The sequence below is a fragment of the Physeter macrocephalus genome, chromosome 1 (assembly GCF_002837175.3).
Source record: "Physeter macrocephalus isolate SW-GA chromosome 1, ASM283717v5, whole genome shotgun sequence".
Classification (NCBI taxonomy): domain Eukaryota; kingdom Metazoa; phylum Chordata; class Mammalia; order Artiodactyla; family Physeteridae; genus Physeter; species Physeter macrocephalus.
This window is the reverse complement of record NC_041214.2, coordinates 23,528,373-23,546,970: the sequence shown is the minus strand read 5'-3', so window position 1 is coordinate 23,546,970 and position 18,598 is coordinate 23,528,373.

Below are 18,598 nucleotides of genomic sequence, written 5' to 3'. Positions count from 1 at the left end.
ATAGTTTGATTTCTAGCCTTTTAAATTGGTTAAGGTGTGTTTTGTGGCTCAGAATGTGGTCTCTCAGGGTGAGTGTTCTATGTGAGCTTGAGAAAAATCTGCAATTTGCTCTTGTTAGATGAGGTATTCTATAAATGTCAGTTATATCCAGTTGATTGATAGTGCTGTTCAGTTCAACTATGTTCTTACTAATTTTGTGCTGCTGGATTTATCAATTACTGATAGTCTAACTCTCTATATACAATAGTGGAATTTTCTGTTTCTTCTTTTAATTATTTCAGTTTTGTCTCATGTTTTTCATACTCTGTTGTTACATGTATACATGTTTAGGAGTCTTATGTGTTCTTCAAGAAATGACCCTTTTTCATTATTTAATGCCCTTTCTCATCCCTGATAATCTTGCTCATTCAAACATCCCTTTTTGAAATTAATAAGCTGGCATTCTTTTGATGAATTCTAGCCTGGCATATATTTCTCCTATTCTCCATCCTTTTACTTTTAAGCTGTCTGAGTCTTCATATAGCAAGTGGGTTTCCTATAAAGAATATGTAATCACATTTTTTACCCACTCCGCCAATCTCTCTCTCTTAATTTGTATAGTTAGCTCTTCACATTTAAAGTGTTTATTGGAATGATATCTACCCTTCTGTGACTGTTTTCTACTTATTTTTTCCTTTCCTCCTCTTTTTGCCTTCTCTGATTTTAATTGAGCATTTTATATGATTCTATTTTATGTCATCTTTTAGTATACCAATTACACTTCTAAAAAAATTAGTTGCCGTAGACTTTACAATATACATTCTAATTAATGTAAGTTCCTCTTCAAATAATATTATTCCACTTTATGGGAGGTGAAGGCTTCTTATATCTGAGTATTCCCAGTTCCCCCTTCTTGTCCCTTGTGATTTTGTTCTCATTTATTTCATTTATCCATATATTAATTCACCCAATACATATTATCTTTTACTGATTTAAACAGTTTTCTTCTAGATTGATCAGGAATATAAAAATAAACATTTTATATCTGCCTCATTATTCTTTCCCCAACCTTCTTTCTTTCTTAAGATAGATCCAAGTTTTTAACCTGTACCATTCTCTTCTGCCTTAAAAAAATTCTTTAACATTTTTTGCTGAGAAGTTCTACTGGCAACAAATTCACTCAGTTTTTTTTTAGTTTGACTGTATGTTTCCCTCACTTTTGAAGGATGTTTTCACTAGATATAGGTTGGTGTTTTATTGATTTATCTTTTTCTTTTCAACACTTTAAATATTTTATACCACCCTCCTCTTGTGGGCATGGTTTCTGGTGAGAAGTGTGCTATAATTCTTATCCTTTTTTCCCCTATAGGAAAGGTGGCTTTTCCCCTCTGGTTTGTCTCACATTTTCTTTGTGTCTTAGATTTTCTTCAATTTCAATATGATATGCCTAGATGTAGATGATTCTGTACTTATCCTGCTTGGTGTTCTCTCTGGTTTGGTGTTTTTGTCATTAATTTTGGAAATTTCTCAGCCTTTATCACTACAGTTATTTATTTTGTTTTCTTCTCTCTTCTCCTCATATTCCAATTACACATATGCTATACCATTTGAAATTGTCCCACAATTCTTGGATGCTCCATTTTCCTATTTCACCCTTTTTCCTCTTTTTCTCACTTTATCGACTTACCTTCGAACTTCCTAATTCCTTCCTGTGTTGTGGCTAGTCTACTGATGAACCCATGGAAGGCATTTTTCATTTCTATTGCAGTGTAGTTGATTCCTGACATTTTCTTTTAAAATGATTTCTTTGAGTTTTCATCTATCTCTCTGCTTACTGCGTCTACTTTTGCATGATGTCTACTTTTTCCATCAGACCCTTAACATGTTAATTATAGTTATTTACAATTATATCTGATAATTCCAACTTCTGTGTCATATCTGAGTCTGGTCCTGCTGATAGGTTTGTCTCTTCAGATTATGCTTTTCCTTGCCTTTTGGTGTGACTTGTAACTTTTTGTTGACAACTGGACATGTTGCATTGGGTAATTAGAAATGAAATAAATTAGTGTGAGGATTTACTTTAATCCGGCTAGGAGTTAGGCTGTGTTTAATGTTTGCTATTGCAGTATGTGCCAGAGGCTTCAACTTCCCCTAGTGTCTTTATTTTTGTCTCCCCTGTTGACTTTGGGCTTCCTTAAATACACCTTATCAGTGAGAGTCCGCAACTTGCAGCTCTTTCAGCTGTGATTCACAGTATATTTTGGGGCCCTGTTTGAGTGGTGGTAAGGTGTGGCGGAGGGCAAGTGTTCTGTAACCTTATTATTACATCTCCGTCTCTTAGTGGGTCTGTGTCTTTGGGCTTTTCCACAAGTCCTTCTCCAGTTGTATAGCTTCCCCTCTCCCCTTAATGAGGCACGAAGGCTAGAGGGAGCTAGAGTGGGAGTAATGGCTTTTGCCCCACCTGAGATAAAGCTCAGATCAATCTTTTCCTCTGGAGTCTATTACTTTAACATGGAGAATGCTCTGGGCATTTCTCACAATTATTACGCTTCTCATCTTGCCAGAGCCAGGAGAGGATCTTTCTTATATTCCCACCTTGAGAATCTGGAGATAGAGCCTGTGGATATGTTGGGGATCCCCTGTGAATGTAGCCCCCAGGAGATTCTCACTCTAAAGCTAGTTCATATACAGTCTCCAGCAATTTGTCAAAATTACCAGTTAACATTTTTCTAGCACTTTATGCTCCAGCAATTTCTGCTCCAGGTAAGCACATAAGCAGATCTCACCTGTGACTCTGATGTGTCTGTATCTCCAGATTTTGGTGTGGCAGTTTGCCCTACAATATCAGTTTTCTCTATGATAGGTCAAAGAAAAGTCATTCGTTTTAATTTTTTTTCCAGCTTTATCTCGTTGTAAGGATGGGAGTGTGGTCTGTCAAGTTTTACATGTTGCAGTTGAACCTGGAAATCAAATAACTATAAAGTTCTGTGATACATACATATTATTTATCATGTTTTGCCATTAAAAAATTATTTTGAGTTGAAAGAACTAGGTTTGAGTCCATGATCCATTAATTGCCATTTTAGCAGCCAATAGGCCATTAATAAGCATTGCCTGTAATAACATATAATTAGACTTTAAAATTTTTCTTCCAAATTATTTTGTTGCTTTTTATTATTTTAATTGTGTTACAACAACTATATCCACCTTACATTGCATGCTCTAAAACACATTATCCTAATACGTAGAAAATATCTTTACCTCTGTGTTGCTTAAATAGTTATAGCATCTTTCCCCAAACTATCATCTTTGGGGGTCACTAGTCTAGTGAGACCTTTCTTGATTAACCAAATGCTACCCTTGTTTGCCATGCCTTGTCTTTACTTCATTTTTTGTAAAACATTTATTTGTAAATTATAAAATATTTATTTTGTAAAATATTTATTTTGTTGTTTTTATTTTATTTTTAAAATTTATTTATTTATTTATTTTTGGCTGCTTTGGGTCTTCGTTGCTGCACGTGGGCTTTCTCTAGTTGTGGCAAGCAGGGGCTACTCTGCGTTGCGGTGTGCGGGATTCTCATTGTCGTGGCTTCTCTCTTGTGGAACACAGACTCTAGGCACGTGGGTTCAGTAGTTGTGGCACACAGGCTCAGTAGTTGTGGCTTGTGGGCTCTAGAGCACAGGCTCAGTAGTTGTGGCACATGGGCTTTAGTTGCTCAGTGATATGTGGGATCTTCCCGGATCAGGGCTCGAACCCATGTCCTCTGCATTGGCAGGCATATTCTTAGCCACTGAGCCACCAGGGAAGTCCTATTTTATTGTTTTCATTGCCTAAGTTAAATTATACTGAATTGTTTTCTAACTCATCATTTCTCCATATTGGTTGGCAGATTTACATTCAACTTTTGTTTTTCTAGTGGTTATTTTTATAGACTTTGTGATTCATATTTGATATAACAAATCAGATCTTAATGTCATTAATTTCCAACTGTATAATCAAGGTCATTAAAATGTTTTAAGTCCAATATCTTTTTTAATGTTGTTTTCTAGAATTTTCATTTCATTACATTTGATCCTTTCTAATCTTAGTCTCTTCTTCTCTCTGTCTTTTTAATACACATGAGCTTATATTTAAATAATTATCTACCCTTTTCTTAGTTCAACATGTCAATTGTATTCTTTTTTGGTTTTTTTTTTGCTAAAATTTTTGAAACACATTTTTAGGCAGTTCTTTTGGTGAAGGACTGAGAGAGATAAACTCTCTTAATCTTTGTTTAAGATGTTTTATTTCACCTCCATTCTTGATTGATGAATAAGTTGGATATTGAATCCTACACTTATTGCTATTTTCCTTTAGTACTGTGAAGAGATAATTTCTCCATCTTCAGGTGTCTGCTGTTGTTTATTAGAAGTCTGGTGAAAGTCTAGTTGTAATATATTTAGAATTCATTTGACTTTTGACTATTTGTTATTCTGTCCTGAAGTTATTCCATGGTAAATCTATTGGTTCTTATTTATTATCCCAAACAATACTCCACTTCCTTCAGCTAAATATTCATGGATTTAATCAGTTTGGGAGCCTTCTCTTCTGAGTCATTGTTTTTTGAGGACTGCCTCTCTCCTATTCACTTTTTTGTCTGTTCTTTTATTTTTTTAATTCCACTTCAACATATATTGGACCTTATCATTATTTTCTCTGTGTCTTTGTCTTCTCTGGAATGGGTCCATCTCTCTACATCTCTGTATCTCTGTATTATATTCCTTATGATTTGTTTCCTATACTTATTCCTAATATTTCCCAGTTAACTCAGTTTCTCTTTAGTTGCATGTAATATGCTATCTTTCATGTCAAATAAGGTTTTAATTTGAATGGCCATAAATTTCATTTTTAGAAGTTCTTATAACTTGGATTTAGTTAAAATATGCTTCTTGCTTTTCCATGCTGTCCTATTCTTTAAGTATTATTTCTGTTATATTTTATATTACTTTAATCCTTCTTAATGCATAAGATTTTTTTAAAAAATTTGAAATTTCTTTGTTATCTATAGTTTTGAGGTTGTATAATCTTCAGCTTATCATTCATAGTGATTTTATTTAGTGATTTGTAATGTTTCGTGGCTAAGTCATTATTGCCTAGGTTGTTATTTCTGTAGGATTCCTGTATGTCCTGGAATGTGAAAGTCTCAACACACAGCAATTTTGTTTTTGCTGCTTTCTGAAGTCCTAGGAATTTCTGTGGTGCTAACCTAGTTATATGTTCATTTCTGTGTGACTGACCTCATGCCACAAATGTAGTATAAATTTGTATCTCATATCTTTACATGGAACAGGCTTAAGCTTTAGCTTCTTTGTTTAGATGGCCACAACTTCTCTACTGAGGTTAAAAGAACTAAAATCCTTCAACAGTAGTCATATGCCAGTTGGTGTGTCTCCAGTCTGCTTTTTCCAAAACATTGAAGCTGTTTGTTTTACCACTATCTCCCTATTATATAAAGTCTCCCAAGGCAACAAAGTTGTCATTTTTATCACTGAGTATTTAACACCTTCCCTTTCATATAGATACTCAAATTTTAAGTGAACAAGAGCATGTGATGATCAAATTTCAAATATTGGCTTAAATTGATATTAATTGAGTAAAACTAGAAAAAAACAAATACAATTCAATTATCTAGGCAGAAACTACTTTTTAGATTTGTTTTATGAGGAAGTATTTTTCTTTGCCATATAGTCTAGACATTAATCTTAACATTACTGATTAAGCCCAAATTATGTTCTTTTTAATGCAGAGGCAACATATAATTATAGTATACATATATCAAATGGATATATAAAATGTGTAAATATTCCAAAACCTATCTGGTAAAGATGCACATAAAACACATAAATCTGTATAGCGAAAAAGTGAGTTTCTTACTTCAAAAATATGTAATAAAATTTAAATTATATTTCTAATGATTTTCAAAGCATCAGCAAAAAAATCCATCATTCATAAGGTTTTACAGAGAAAAAAATGTATCCATTATAATTTTGCAAAAGAAATAATTCAAGATGCTATATTCATATTAAAATGCCATGTGAATTTTATGACAGTTTTGAGCATGATGAGACATTGTTAAATTTGGGGAGAAGTTATTATACTTCTATTTTATAGACATCTTCTGAAGAAAAGGTTTTTCATATCTTCAAGTCCTGGAAATATTTAATTGTATGTCATTGTAACATATTAATAATTAGAATAACTACTCTATTAGAATAATTTATTTTAGTATTTGTTTTGGTGCTTTATATTTGCTTAAAGAAGAATTGAAGAAAAGCAGCCTATATTTTGAATTTGCTGTAGGATAAGCTTAAAAGGCTAATTATCCACAGGCTCCTAGCAGACATGTAAATTTTAGCATCTCCATGTCATTTACCTTATAATGTAATTAGTTATATTTGGATAATCTAGTTGAAAACTTTTAAAAGTATTAGGTCCACTTAGTGAATATGTATTTGTATAAAACATTATTTTTTTATTGATGTATAGTTGGTATGAAACATTAAGTCTAGTTTTCAAATATTCCTTTCGTATGATTTTTCTCTGTGACAATATCAATTTATTTCCAATTATAGTAATTCAACATTTTGGTTTCAATTAGCATGTACAAAATAGAAAAGACAATTTAATTTTATTAATATAATTAATGAACTTTAATTTCATTAATATAATAAAGGTCGTTTTCTACACTTTGTATTTTAAATCAATTAAAAACAAACAAAAAGCTTATAATATTGCAATTTCCTGAAAATTCCTTTGAATCATTAGACATGAATATGTTATTTTAGTGTTCACTGCTTTAAAATATTCCAGAACATAATTTTGTTTTGATATGCATTGCTATCTCATGTCATTAAATATAGCAATAATTTTTGGATAATCAAAACATCTCACAATATGTGTTCCTTTAAATTAAAATTTAAATTAAATTTAATTTTGAGAATTTAAAACAAAGTAATCTTGCTTTTATGAAATCACTGCAGTATTATTCCAGTTACTCTAAATTTTATAATCAAAATGTTATTTGAAAGCAAACAATTCTTTGGTGGAATTAACAGAGACAAATTAGATTTCTATTAGATTTTTAAGCCATTAATATAATATATAGTTGTGATTGATTTGAGATTCAAAAGTATTTTATATCTTTTCATGTGTATATACATATATACACATGAAAAGAATAGGCTTTACTTTCTATGTATTCACTTAATCAGAGTTTCTGAAACCCTCACTGACCTGTGGGTACATATGGCCTTAAACCAACTAAAATGTTGCTAACATCCAGAATATTAATGGTGAATATGCTCTAAGGATAATTTGGATTTTTTTGACTGAGAGTCCAAAGCATTTAAATAGGATGATATTCTCTGGAAAATAAGACAAAATCATGTTTTTAATAAGTTCATAATAGTTGCTGTTATTCATGAGATTCAAAGATTACTTTCCTACGTTGTGGTTCTTTCAGTCTCTTTTTAAAAATTTTTATTGGGCTATAGTTGCTTTACAATAGTGTTAGTTTCTACTGTACAGCAAAGTAAATCAGCAATACATATACACATATCCCCTCTTTTTTGGATTTCCTTCCCATTTAGGTCACCACAGAGCATTGAGTAGAGTTTCCTGTGCTATACAGTAGGTTCTCATTAGTTATCTATTTTACACATAGTATCAATAGTGTATATATGTCAATGCCAGTCCCCCAATTCATCCTCCCCCCTTTCTCCCTTGGTATCCATACAATTTGTTCTCTACCTCTGTGTCTCTATTTCTTTTTTATAAATAATATCGTCTCTACTAATTTTTTCAGATTCCACATATATGCGTTATTATACGATATTTGTTTTTCTCCTTCTGCCTTACTTCACTCTGTATGACAGTCTCTAGGTCCATCCATGTCTCTCCAAATGACCCAATTTTGTTCCTTTTTTATGGCTGAGGGGATATTCCATTGCATATAGGTACCACATCTTCTTTATCCATTCCTCTGTTGATGGACATTTAGCTTGCTTCCATGTCCTGGCTGTTGTAAATAGTGCTGCAATGAACACTGAGGTACCCCAAGGTTTCAGTCTCTTTTGTTAGCTATGCTGGGGTACCCGTGGGAGCCAGGCATAAGGTGGAGGCTAGAATTCATGGAAGAGCTCAGCTCACTGAAGGAGTATTTCAGAATGCCAATAGGTTGTAACAAATTCAAGAGTTTCAATGGAATGTTAATAAGTTATTTAGTGTTTCAAGAACCTTGAGAGAGACTATTACTACTACTATTATACTGTGTTATATATAATTTTTAAATGAAGTAAACAGTATTTCCTTTATCTTCACAGTTTGATTTTAGGACTTCTATGAATAATGAAAAGAGAAGAAGCAGATGAGTAAGTGCAGGGACTGATTAACAGAATGGAGTTTCATGGATAAACTAAAAGCAGGAAAGGTGTATGGGAAAAAAGGTTATTGGGTGGAAGGAGATGTTGGAAAGTTAAATTATCACAAAACTATAGATTTAATAATCAACTAACCATCAAGTCAAATAATTGTAGAGCATTTTTACTTTTAAATAATTTCTGTCATTGCACTTAGAGAAATATTGCACTACATTGATGCTATTTCCTAACTCCTGTTCTTGTACATTTGTTGTTTTAATTCTTCAGATGGCCTTATGTTGAGTTTAGATCATTATTATCTCCATAGTTTAATGTATCCACAGTTATAAACCATTTGTCTCACAGGAGTGTCAGTAAATATTCTGAAAGGAACCACTAAAATCACTGTATTAAATGTTTTCTCAAGAGCATATAACAATTTGTTACTATTATGTATGTATAAAGAAACACTTAATTTCAGTTCCTTTATCAGTGCTAACCTACACTTTTCTAGACTGAATACATCACATGAGCAATAACTGAAATAAATTTCAATATACACGTTGCAATTTCAAGGTGAAAATAATACCAGGTTTTAACAAGATGGATCTTTCTCCAAAGACTTTACGTTTCAAGTGTTGTTCAATTTTTCATTTGTCATAAAACAAAATACACCACTGTGACATGTTTTATGTCTTCTAATATCTTGAGGCGAACTGGCTGACAAATGTATTATTCTCTCATAAAGAAGAGGATGTTTGCAGCTGCATTACCCTGCTAGACCAAATGGCTGCTTTTGTTCATGCTGTCTTAACTGCTGTAGAAATAGTTTGTGGGGTTCAAACCATAATGCCTACTTCATAATGCTGTTTTGTTCTTTCTGCAAAGATTCACTGTCACACATTAAATATGCCCATAAATCTCTCAGTAATTGTATATTATTTTTATGTTCCCTGTGAAGTTTACACATTTTATTCAACTTTGAGCTTATTCAACTTTGTACAGTGGTATGGCAAGCTTATGTGATGCTGTAAAGCTGAGAAAAGTAAGGCAATTATTGTTAAGCAAAGGTAAGCTATTTGAGAAAAGACATTTGTCACAAACATGGTATGAGGACCAATTCTACCGGGTATAGGTTTACTCAGATTTTTATTTAAACTCTTTCTGAAGGAGTGAGCCTTATGAAGAACTTTTCAAAAATTGAAAACTTCACATAAAAACTGGGAGCTTTCCATTACTTTTTAAGTAACAACTAAGGGGTATCAGATATAGGAGTGATAAAAATAACATGATTGAATAAAAATTCATTTTTGATCTAATGTAAGTGAACTGAAAAGATATTCTAAAGGAGTTATATGAATGAAAATTATAATCATGTATCTACAAGTTCCCTACCAAATGGAAATCTTCATGAACTATCCTATTTGAATAATATTAATATTTTATATCAATTATCTCCAAAGAAGTAGTTGTAGATATTGAAGTTGTAGCTATAGAAGAATATGCCACTCCAAAATATTTTGATAGTAGGAATTCAGGACATGCTACCCCAAAATGTGTCGCTTTGGTATATTTTGATTATATATTATTTTGAGTAGTAGCACTTGCAAACTGCAAGTGCAAGGAGAGGTTTTCTCAGAACACCTCTTACCTGCCTAAAGACAGATCCTCCCAAAGGAACTCAGCTGTCATAAATCCCCTCCTTGGGAGTTTCGTTAACCAGGGAGGATTGACTTTTATACAGAACAAGAGAATAGAAGTCGACACCACACCCAGGCAAACTGTCACAAACTACCACACCTCTCAACTATTCTTTTAAGGTCCTATTCATCTTTCCTAGAAATCATTTTCTCTCCCCTAAGAAGCCTACATACTCTCTCCCCTTTCCCTTTTCTTAAGATGGTATTCAAACTTAAATGCTAAAGCTACCTCTCTGAGAACTATTAACTTTCCCTGGGGTATTTCCCATGTATGCATGAGGTATACATGTTAATAAACTTCTGCTTTGTTTGTTTGTTTGTTTGTTGTTGTTAATCTGTCTTTTATTACAAACATTCTCAGCCAAGAACTCAAAAGGGTAGAGGGAAATTTATTTTTCTTCTGTTATGTTGTATGGCCACTGTAATAGGCAGGTAAAATTTGTACAGCCCAGATATCTATGTGTTTATAATATGTGAAATGCACACCTGTAATCGATATACATGAAGAATACTAATTTTATGAAAAAACTTAAATTCATAGACTTTGATAAATGCTGTAGTATAGTGGTAAACAAATTAGGCATTCACATTGGAATACTTGTGTTTAAACTCAGCCATCTACTCTGACACTGGTATGAGGATCAAATGAGATCAGAATAAAGCCCTTTGCCCACTGCCAATGACCTACAAATGCTACACCGAATCTTGTTATAAATCTTCAGTTTATTCCCTCTAAGGGACTCATGATAACATTTCATTACAGAGAAGGGAATACTCTTGTCCAGACTTTATTATTTTTTCAGTTTTTGAAGATTTTTGTTTTCCTCAGGAGGACAATTCTTTTTTTCTTTTTTCTTTTTTAACATCTTTATTGGAGTATAATTGCTTTACAATGGCCACTAGCTATCTATTTTACATTTGGTAGTGTATATATGTCCATGCCACTCTCTCATTTCGTCCCAGCTTACCCTTCCCCCTCCCCGTGTATCATTAAATTTTACCAGAGGCTTGCTTTTACTCCAGTGTTACTAGAACAATCTCTGCCTGGTTCTTCTCAGGTTTGTCTGTTAAATCTTATACTGCTTGAATGCTAAATGTAAGGATAACTTAGGGGAATCACTTCTTTTACTTCCTAAAAATACAAATAAAACCTATAATTCGGGTCTTGGACTGTCATGTCTTGGTTACTTTGATAATCTCCAGTGACTAAAATAGGACTTGAAATTTTTATTTCTTGATTTACAAGTTGGCATTGGCAGAATGTTTGGTGCAAATCAGTACATCAAGCAGAAGCTCAATTTCCCTGCCATCTCTTCGGTATGATATTTCCCTAAGGTCAGTCATCAGAGATGTTTCCTAATTTTTCTTTGGAATTATACCTAAGAGTACACGTTCAGTAAATAGATGGTAAATGACTGAATGATTGAATGAATGCTTGTTGAAACTCTCTGCTTACCTACGGTTAAAGTTCTCTACAGCAAGTAAATTCTCTTCAAAAAATGAACATTTCCTTTTCTGCTAGCTATGGTTGTATTTGTCACTTTAAATACATGACAGGCATTATTTTTTTTTTTCTTCCAGGTCGCAATAAAAACAGATTCTTCTTTTATGTAGGGATTTGGAAGCCATGACTAGCTCTTTGAACAGCATTTTACAGTCCTCTGTCTGAAATGGCTACTTTTCATATTCTTTTATTATTTATCAGTTAATTCTAATAGTTACCCAAGTACCGTGGAGACTGTCAACAATGAGACCCATGGCTTATGCTCAGCATCTCCTGCCTCCAGGCCCGACTCTCTGTGAACACACTCCCCACAGATAAACGCTTCTTTCTACTGGCCCAATACGAAGAATTATGATTCCACAGAAATAAATTTTCACATCGGCAAATTATGCACTTATTAAACAATTATTTAGTCATTTAGCAAAGCCCACTGGCTTAAGGCTTAATGAAATTATCTTTGATTTAAATAATATTGATAATGAAAAATAGCCTTTATTTCCCTTTTAAATTTATTACAAGTAATTTATAAATCGATGTTACAGCCAATAAATGAGGGCTATATTTTATATAACTGGGTTAAACTAGTTATACAAACTACAGTAGAGGTTTGTACATAGTGAACAACTTGTAATTCTTCAGATTATTTTCTCATTAACGGCATGTTTTAGCCCATGATGCAGCGCTCCCCTGTCCTAGTGCCTCCTTCTCACCTCTTCAGAAATCAGAACAGTCACCACTTCAAAAAGTTTTTTCTAATATTTCTAATTAGGGTTAAGTGTTTATCCATTACTGCACTTGTTATCTCTTTCTCTGACAAGAGTGTGAGATTTTCAAGAACCAGGATTATGTTCTATCAGTTCTTTCCAGTACCTACACAATGCCTAGAAATTGTTACTACATAATGGATGCTTATAGAGTAAAATGTGAGGATGACTCTTGTCTCACTTTAAACTATGAGCTGAACTATTAAGACAAGAGCAAAACTGCTTCCCTTTTCTGATTTGAACACTATCCAGAGTTCATCCAACTTTCCTGGATGTGCTCTGGGTCTTATGGGATTATGTGCCAAGTTAAGACCTTCATCTCTGAGCTTAGATCTAGGAGGATGCATTTGTCTATCACTCAACAGCAGTGACTTCAAGTCAACATTTGATTCCTCACCTCTTAAGTTACTTTGCTAATAGAAAACTGGATTTTTCTACCATATCCATCATATAGCTCTGCCTTCAAGTGCCATGTCTTTCATCTTGCAAACAAAATCTGTTTGGAATTATCCTTTTTAACATTAATTCATCATAAAATATGTGATTATAAAATTTAAACTATCTGTTTTACCTGTTCTTTCATTTCCGTGCCTGTTGTGATTTTTCCTGATCAAGTCTTTACATTTAAATGACGTGCTGTCTCTCATTTTTTTTTTTTAATTTCATTATGGTTTATCGTGGTGGAAACACTTCTCTCCTCAAGTTCCTCGTTCATATCCTTAAGTGACACCACATTATTTTCCAAGAATTGTCAAAGTTTCTTAGATTGACTAGCAAGGCTTTCATTGATTAAGCCACACTTATCTATTCAAATATCTCCTGACTTTTTCCCCATGGTTTGTTCCTGCCAGAACAGAGTCCTTACCATCTGTGACTGCACTTTGTCCATGTCTGTGTAGACATTTTGGTGAGATATCTCTGCAATTGACTCATTCCCCTCATTTTTCTCTTCCCATGTCTACCTTTTCCCATAGTTTATCTGTTTACTTTCCTTGTAGAACATTTTCCAGTTACTCTAGTTGTGTTAGTTCTGGACCTGGACTAGTCAGTGTTTGAAAGAATTTATTCAGTGCTTACTAATCTTTGGCATATAGTGACGAATTGGGGTATAAATGTAAATATAAGCTACCTTTTTCTCTACTATTGAATTTCACCATGACATGTGCCTAAAGATATATATATATATAACAGTGTCATGACAGCAAGAAGGAGTGGGGTAGCTACTGTCTGTACCATTTTACCTCCTATGTAGCCTGGTGTAGTTTCAAGTTTCTGGAAGGAAGGATATACTACTTACACTTCTTCTGCTTCCCATATAGCACCTGGCACACTGTTGTAACATAACATCTCAATAAAAGTAGGTTGATTTGGGTTTTGTTTAATGCTTATTTTCATTATCAGCCTTAAAAATCACATTATAAAATGATGACCAGGATGTTAATATATTTCCAACCCTTTTTAAATGAATTTCTACAGGGAAATTCAAGAGCACTAATTCTAAATTTAACTGCTTAAATTTGCCTTTGAAATGGGATTTCGTGATTACCCTTGAACATGAGGATGTCTTTGAAATCAAACGATATAACACCTCTACAGGTTAAAAGGAGCTGAAACACTGCTTGGCTCCTTTTCTTATTCCTTGTCATTCTCTTTGTGTCCCAACCCACTTTTAGCTCAGCCAGCTCGCTTACAGGAAATGATGCTCCTCAAACTTTACCTGGGGCAGAAATGTTGACAATGTTTTAATAGTTCAAAGAACTTCCTCTTTGAGGTGCAAGAACTTAAGAGCAAGCAGTATCAGATATTAACAAAAAAATAAACGTAAAAATATATTTGGTTACTTAAGGGATGTCAAAAAATAATTTAGTTGGAAACTATAAGTCATATTTAGATAGACTGCATGTACCAGCAGGATTGCTCATACTCCTGCCTCTTTCTGTTTCCTCATTAAGGATTTTTGTGTTATAGCTGACCATAAGAGTCTATTAAATTAAGCCACATGAAAAACAATACATAAACTGATATTAAGGTATCTTATACTGACATTATGATATTTACTTATTTTTCACTAGAATGTAGCTCCTTGAGGCAGGTAATTTGCCTAGTTCAGTGTTGTATATTCGAAGTCTGAAACAATCATGGCATAAAATAGATACTCAGTAAATGTTTCTGGAATGAATTAATGGATATTTTGTATGGTTTTGTAAAGAAAAAGGTGGAGTTATAAAGGAGTAAACGTGGACTCATTTTGCTCGGTAATTAAATCTAGTGAAAACCAGAGTTGTTTTAAATTCAGCTAACTTATGCTGTTTTTCAAATGTTTTGCATTAGCAAAACCTTTAATGAGTTTGGCCTCAAGGAGTTTTTCTCCAATCCATATGTTTCTGATTCCCATTGAGTTAGCTCTTACTAAAACTATTTAAATTATTTATTTGAGTTCAAAGAAGCCTTTTGAAAGGTTTCTCTAAGGAAATCTTAATGTCTGACTTTTTAAAATAGAAAGTCTCATTTTTCTCAACACTTTTTCAGTTACATCTTCAAAATCTATAATCATTCTGAGATTCTTTATTTTTATGCTGGTCCCCCATTTCTATTTCTAATGTCACTGGAGCAAATATGTCCTTAAATTAGTTAAAGGAACAAATTCTCTGTAACACCTATCTTCATTTCTAAATTTATAATGGTTTAGTGTCTCACAATTTAGCCACAACATTTATCTTAATAAATATATACCTACTAATCTTATAAATGATATTCTTCTTGAGTTACTATATGGAGAAGTTCTAAGTTTGCCTTAGAAATGGATTTTGAGTTTATGTATGTGAGAGTTGAGGAGAAACAAAAGAAGAAAGAAAGAAATCCAGATGATAACAGATACAGCTATTTTCTCTCCCGATCATGTTTAAACTCGCCATGTCACCAATAAATGCATTTTTTGTTTTTGCAAGAATGTTTAAATTTAGAGATTTTTTTCTTATTTTCAGCAAAATGAAGATATTTAAACCAATAAAATAAAGGATAAAACATTAATCATGTCAATATACACACCCTCTGTTAGTTCAACTATGGTAATTTAATTTATGTATTTAATTTTTTAAAGATTAGTCATATACCTGTTGTGTGGCAGTGGTGCGGGAGCATATGCTTTAATTTTTAGTGAATTCAAAAACTTCCCTCGTGTACTGTGAGTGCTTTATGATTTAGGTGTATTTAATCAATACCTCTGATTAACTTAATGCTAAAAAAAGAAAATTAGCTTCTGTCTTTTGCCCATTCTCATGGCTCAAGTACTTTATAGAATATTCTTCTCTTTGGTATTTGGTGTTTTCAAGTAAAAGAAAATTTTATTTCTTCAGTTAGGTAAAATAGATTATATAAACTCTTTAATTCTCATATTTCCATATTCTAAAGCAACACTGTATATAAAATATAGGCTATTAAATATATTAATAGATAACTTGATAAACTAAAACAAATAAAATGGCAAAAGAGAGTACCTGTAGCAGTCATATAAGAAGGAACTCCTATTTTGAAATCTTTTCTTTTGAAATAAAAGAATCTCTGAAATGTAAAAGCCTTTATTATATTGTCCAACTTTTAATGATTCTGCTTACTGTTCGTTATTTAAAGCATAAATCCCTATGCTTTAAAAATTTATATAAGACTTTACTCAGTTTAATGATATGTCTCCCAAAACATGGAAACATTTTCTAAAGCATAGTGTAAAAAATCATAAGCTAATGCTTAGGTTCAGTGTGAAAGCTCATTTTATAAATAAAAACATTTGAATGTAATTGATTTTCCTGAAATTTGAGAGCATAAAATAAATGTGCTGTGTATAAGTAAAGTGGTGAGGGAGTTGAAGTTCAAGAATAGATGCCAATTATTGACATTTCAGGCCTGAAAATATTGTGTCTGTAACATGGTGCATCATCAAAACAACAAAAGCAAGGGAAAAGTCTGTTTTATTAATATGTGATATCAAGATGCAAAGTTTTAAAAAATTCTATACTTTCCGTTCTTACCTAAAAATGAGTTTACAAAAGTAGGTTACATGGTATTTTTTTGGTGTTAGGAAAAAGTGAAGAACAATTCTATGCAATTTATTTTGGCACATTACCCTGATTTTAGCTATAATGTAAGTTACAAATTATACGTCAAAGTGCAGAGAAGTTAGAAAAAAATGCTTTGGAAATATTGTTGCTTGGGTTTTATGTGCCTTGAAGCCTGGAATGATAGGGGTCTTGTTTTTCATAAGAGTCATATCAATGATAGTGATGACTTAAACATGTTTTAATTACTCCCTTTGATGCAGAAGCAGTTGGACAAAAATCATAATCATTTGGTATCTAACAAGGGTCATGTCCAAGGACTTTGAATTCCTCATTTTTGGTTTTGTTAATTATAATTTGATATTTTTAATTTTTATTTAATTTTTTTATTTTTTAAATATTTATTTATTTTGACTGCTAGGGGTCTTAGTTGCAGCGTGCAGGATCTTTAGTTTCGGCATGCGGGATCTAGTTCCCTGAACAGGGATTGAATCCGGGCCCCCTGCATTGGGAGCACAGAGTCTTAACCACTGGACCCCCAGGGAAGTCCCGATAATTTGACATTTTTAAAATGCTGCTTATAAGCATGCTAACTAAATATGTTTAGGATTAGAAAGCAGGATTCAGTAATTTTTAGATGACATTCCTATGTACTGCCCATGCCATGTTAAAACCCTGAGTATTGGGAATATTATAAAACCATACTTTATAACATATTCTAATTGAAAGAGATCTTAGAGGTAACCTAGTCTAATCTCCTAATTTTCTGTGTGGAAATAGGCTCAGATTAGATAACCATCTTAACATAATATGATTTTTTTAACTTGAAGCACTTAAATTCTTCTATCAATTATTCATTGGCTTTGTTGTTTTCATTGGCTTAAACTTTATGAAACTACTGATTAACTTAGCTTTTAATTGAACAGTATCTTTTTGAAAAAAAAATATATTTTTATAATGAAAATATTTTTAAATTGGTCAAAATTTGTGCAAATCAATGCCATTTTCACTGGCACGAAAATAACATTCAGGAAAATGAATTGACATGTTTTTAAAAGAGTGAAATATTATACGAAGAAGTATATGCTCAGTTAAATAAAGGGGACTATTTTTAGGTGGCTGCTGATTAGATCAAGAAGCAGCCACCTGCTAGGATTTTCTACCTATTTTCAGGTAGAAAATCCTAGCAGTGTTGACGCAACAAATATGATACCCATGTGTTTTTGTTCTAACAGATAAATTAAATTGTCAAAGTTTAGCAAAGGCATGTTTTTTTGTTTCCAAAGAGATCTTTGTAATTTTTGCTCTGAAATGGTAATTTTATTAATAATAAAACATTTAATAATTAGTGAATACTAACCATGTGCCAGATATTACTCTAAGCTCTTTATATATAGCACCACATCTAATAATTAAAACAACCCTATGAGGGAGGTAATTCTATTTTTTGTGTTTTATTCAACATGTAGTTGACAACAATTTTAAGCTCTCAGTCTTTATTACAGCACTAAATAGAAACCAAATGCAGGAGTGATGTTGCTAAGTTTCAAAAAAGTAAACAAAATCATGAAACTCCTATTTCAATGGTTAAATCCTGTGGTCCTTCAGATTTTAAGAGAGACTGATATGTACTATAGGTAGATTTTATTTTTTTCCTCTGAGGCTATGGTCTTCTTAGTTGAATTCTGACAATAATTGTAACTTCTCACAGAGGATGGTGTTTTGGTCCATTTTGGCTGTTGTAACAAACTACCACAGACCCGGTAGCTCATGAACAACAGAAATTTATTTTTCACAGTTCAGGAGACTGGAAGTCCAAGATCAAGGTGGCAGCATGGTTGCCTTCTGGTGCAGGCCCTCTTCCTGGTTCACAGCCAGTACCTTCTCACTATGTCCTCACAGGGTAGAGGGGCTACGGGTCTCTGGAGCAATTTCTATAAGGCAATAATCCCAATTATGAGGACTCCCACCCTCGTGATTTACACACACACACACCCAAAGGCCATATATCACATTTGGGGGTTAAGATTTCAACATATGAATTTTGGGAAGACACAAATATTTAGACCATAGCAAATGAGTAGCCTTATTTTTCTTTCTGTCTTAATACCATTAATTTAAAAAAATTGTAAACTACATTCATGTTTATTATTAAGAATTGAAAAAAGTGAAATTGTTAAAAAGAGAAATTAAAAATTAC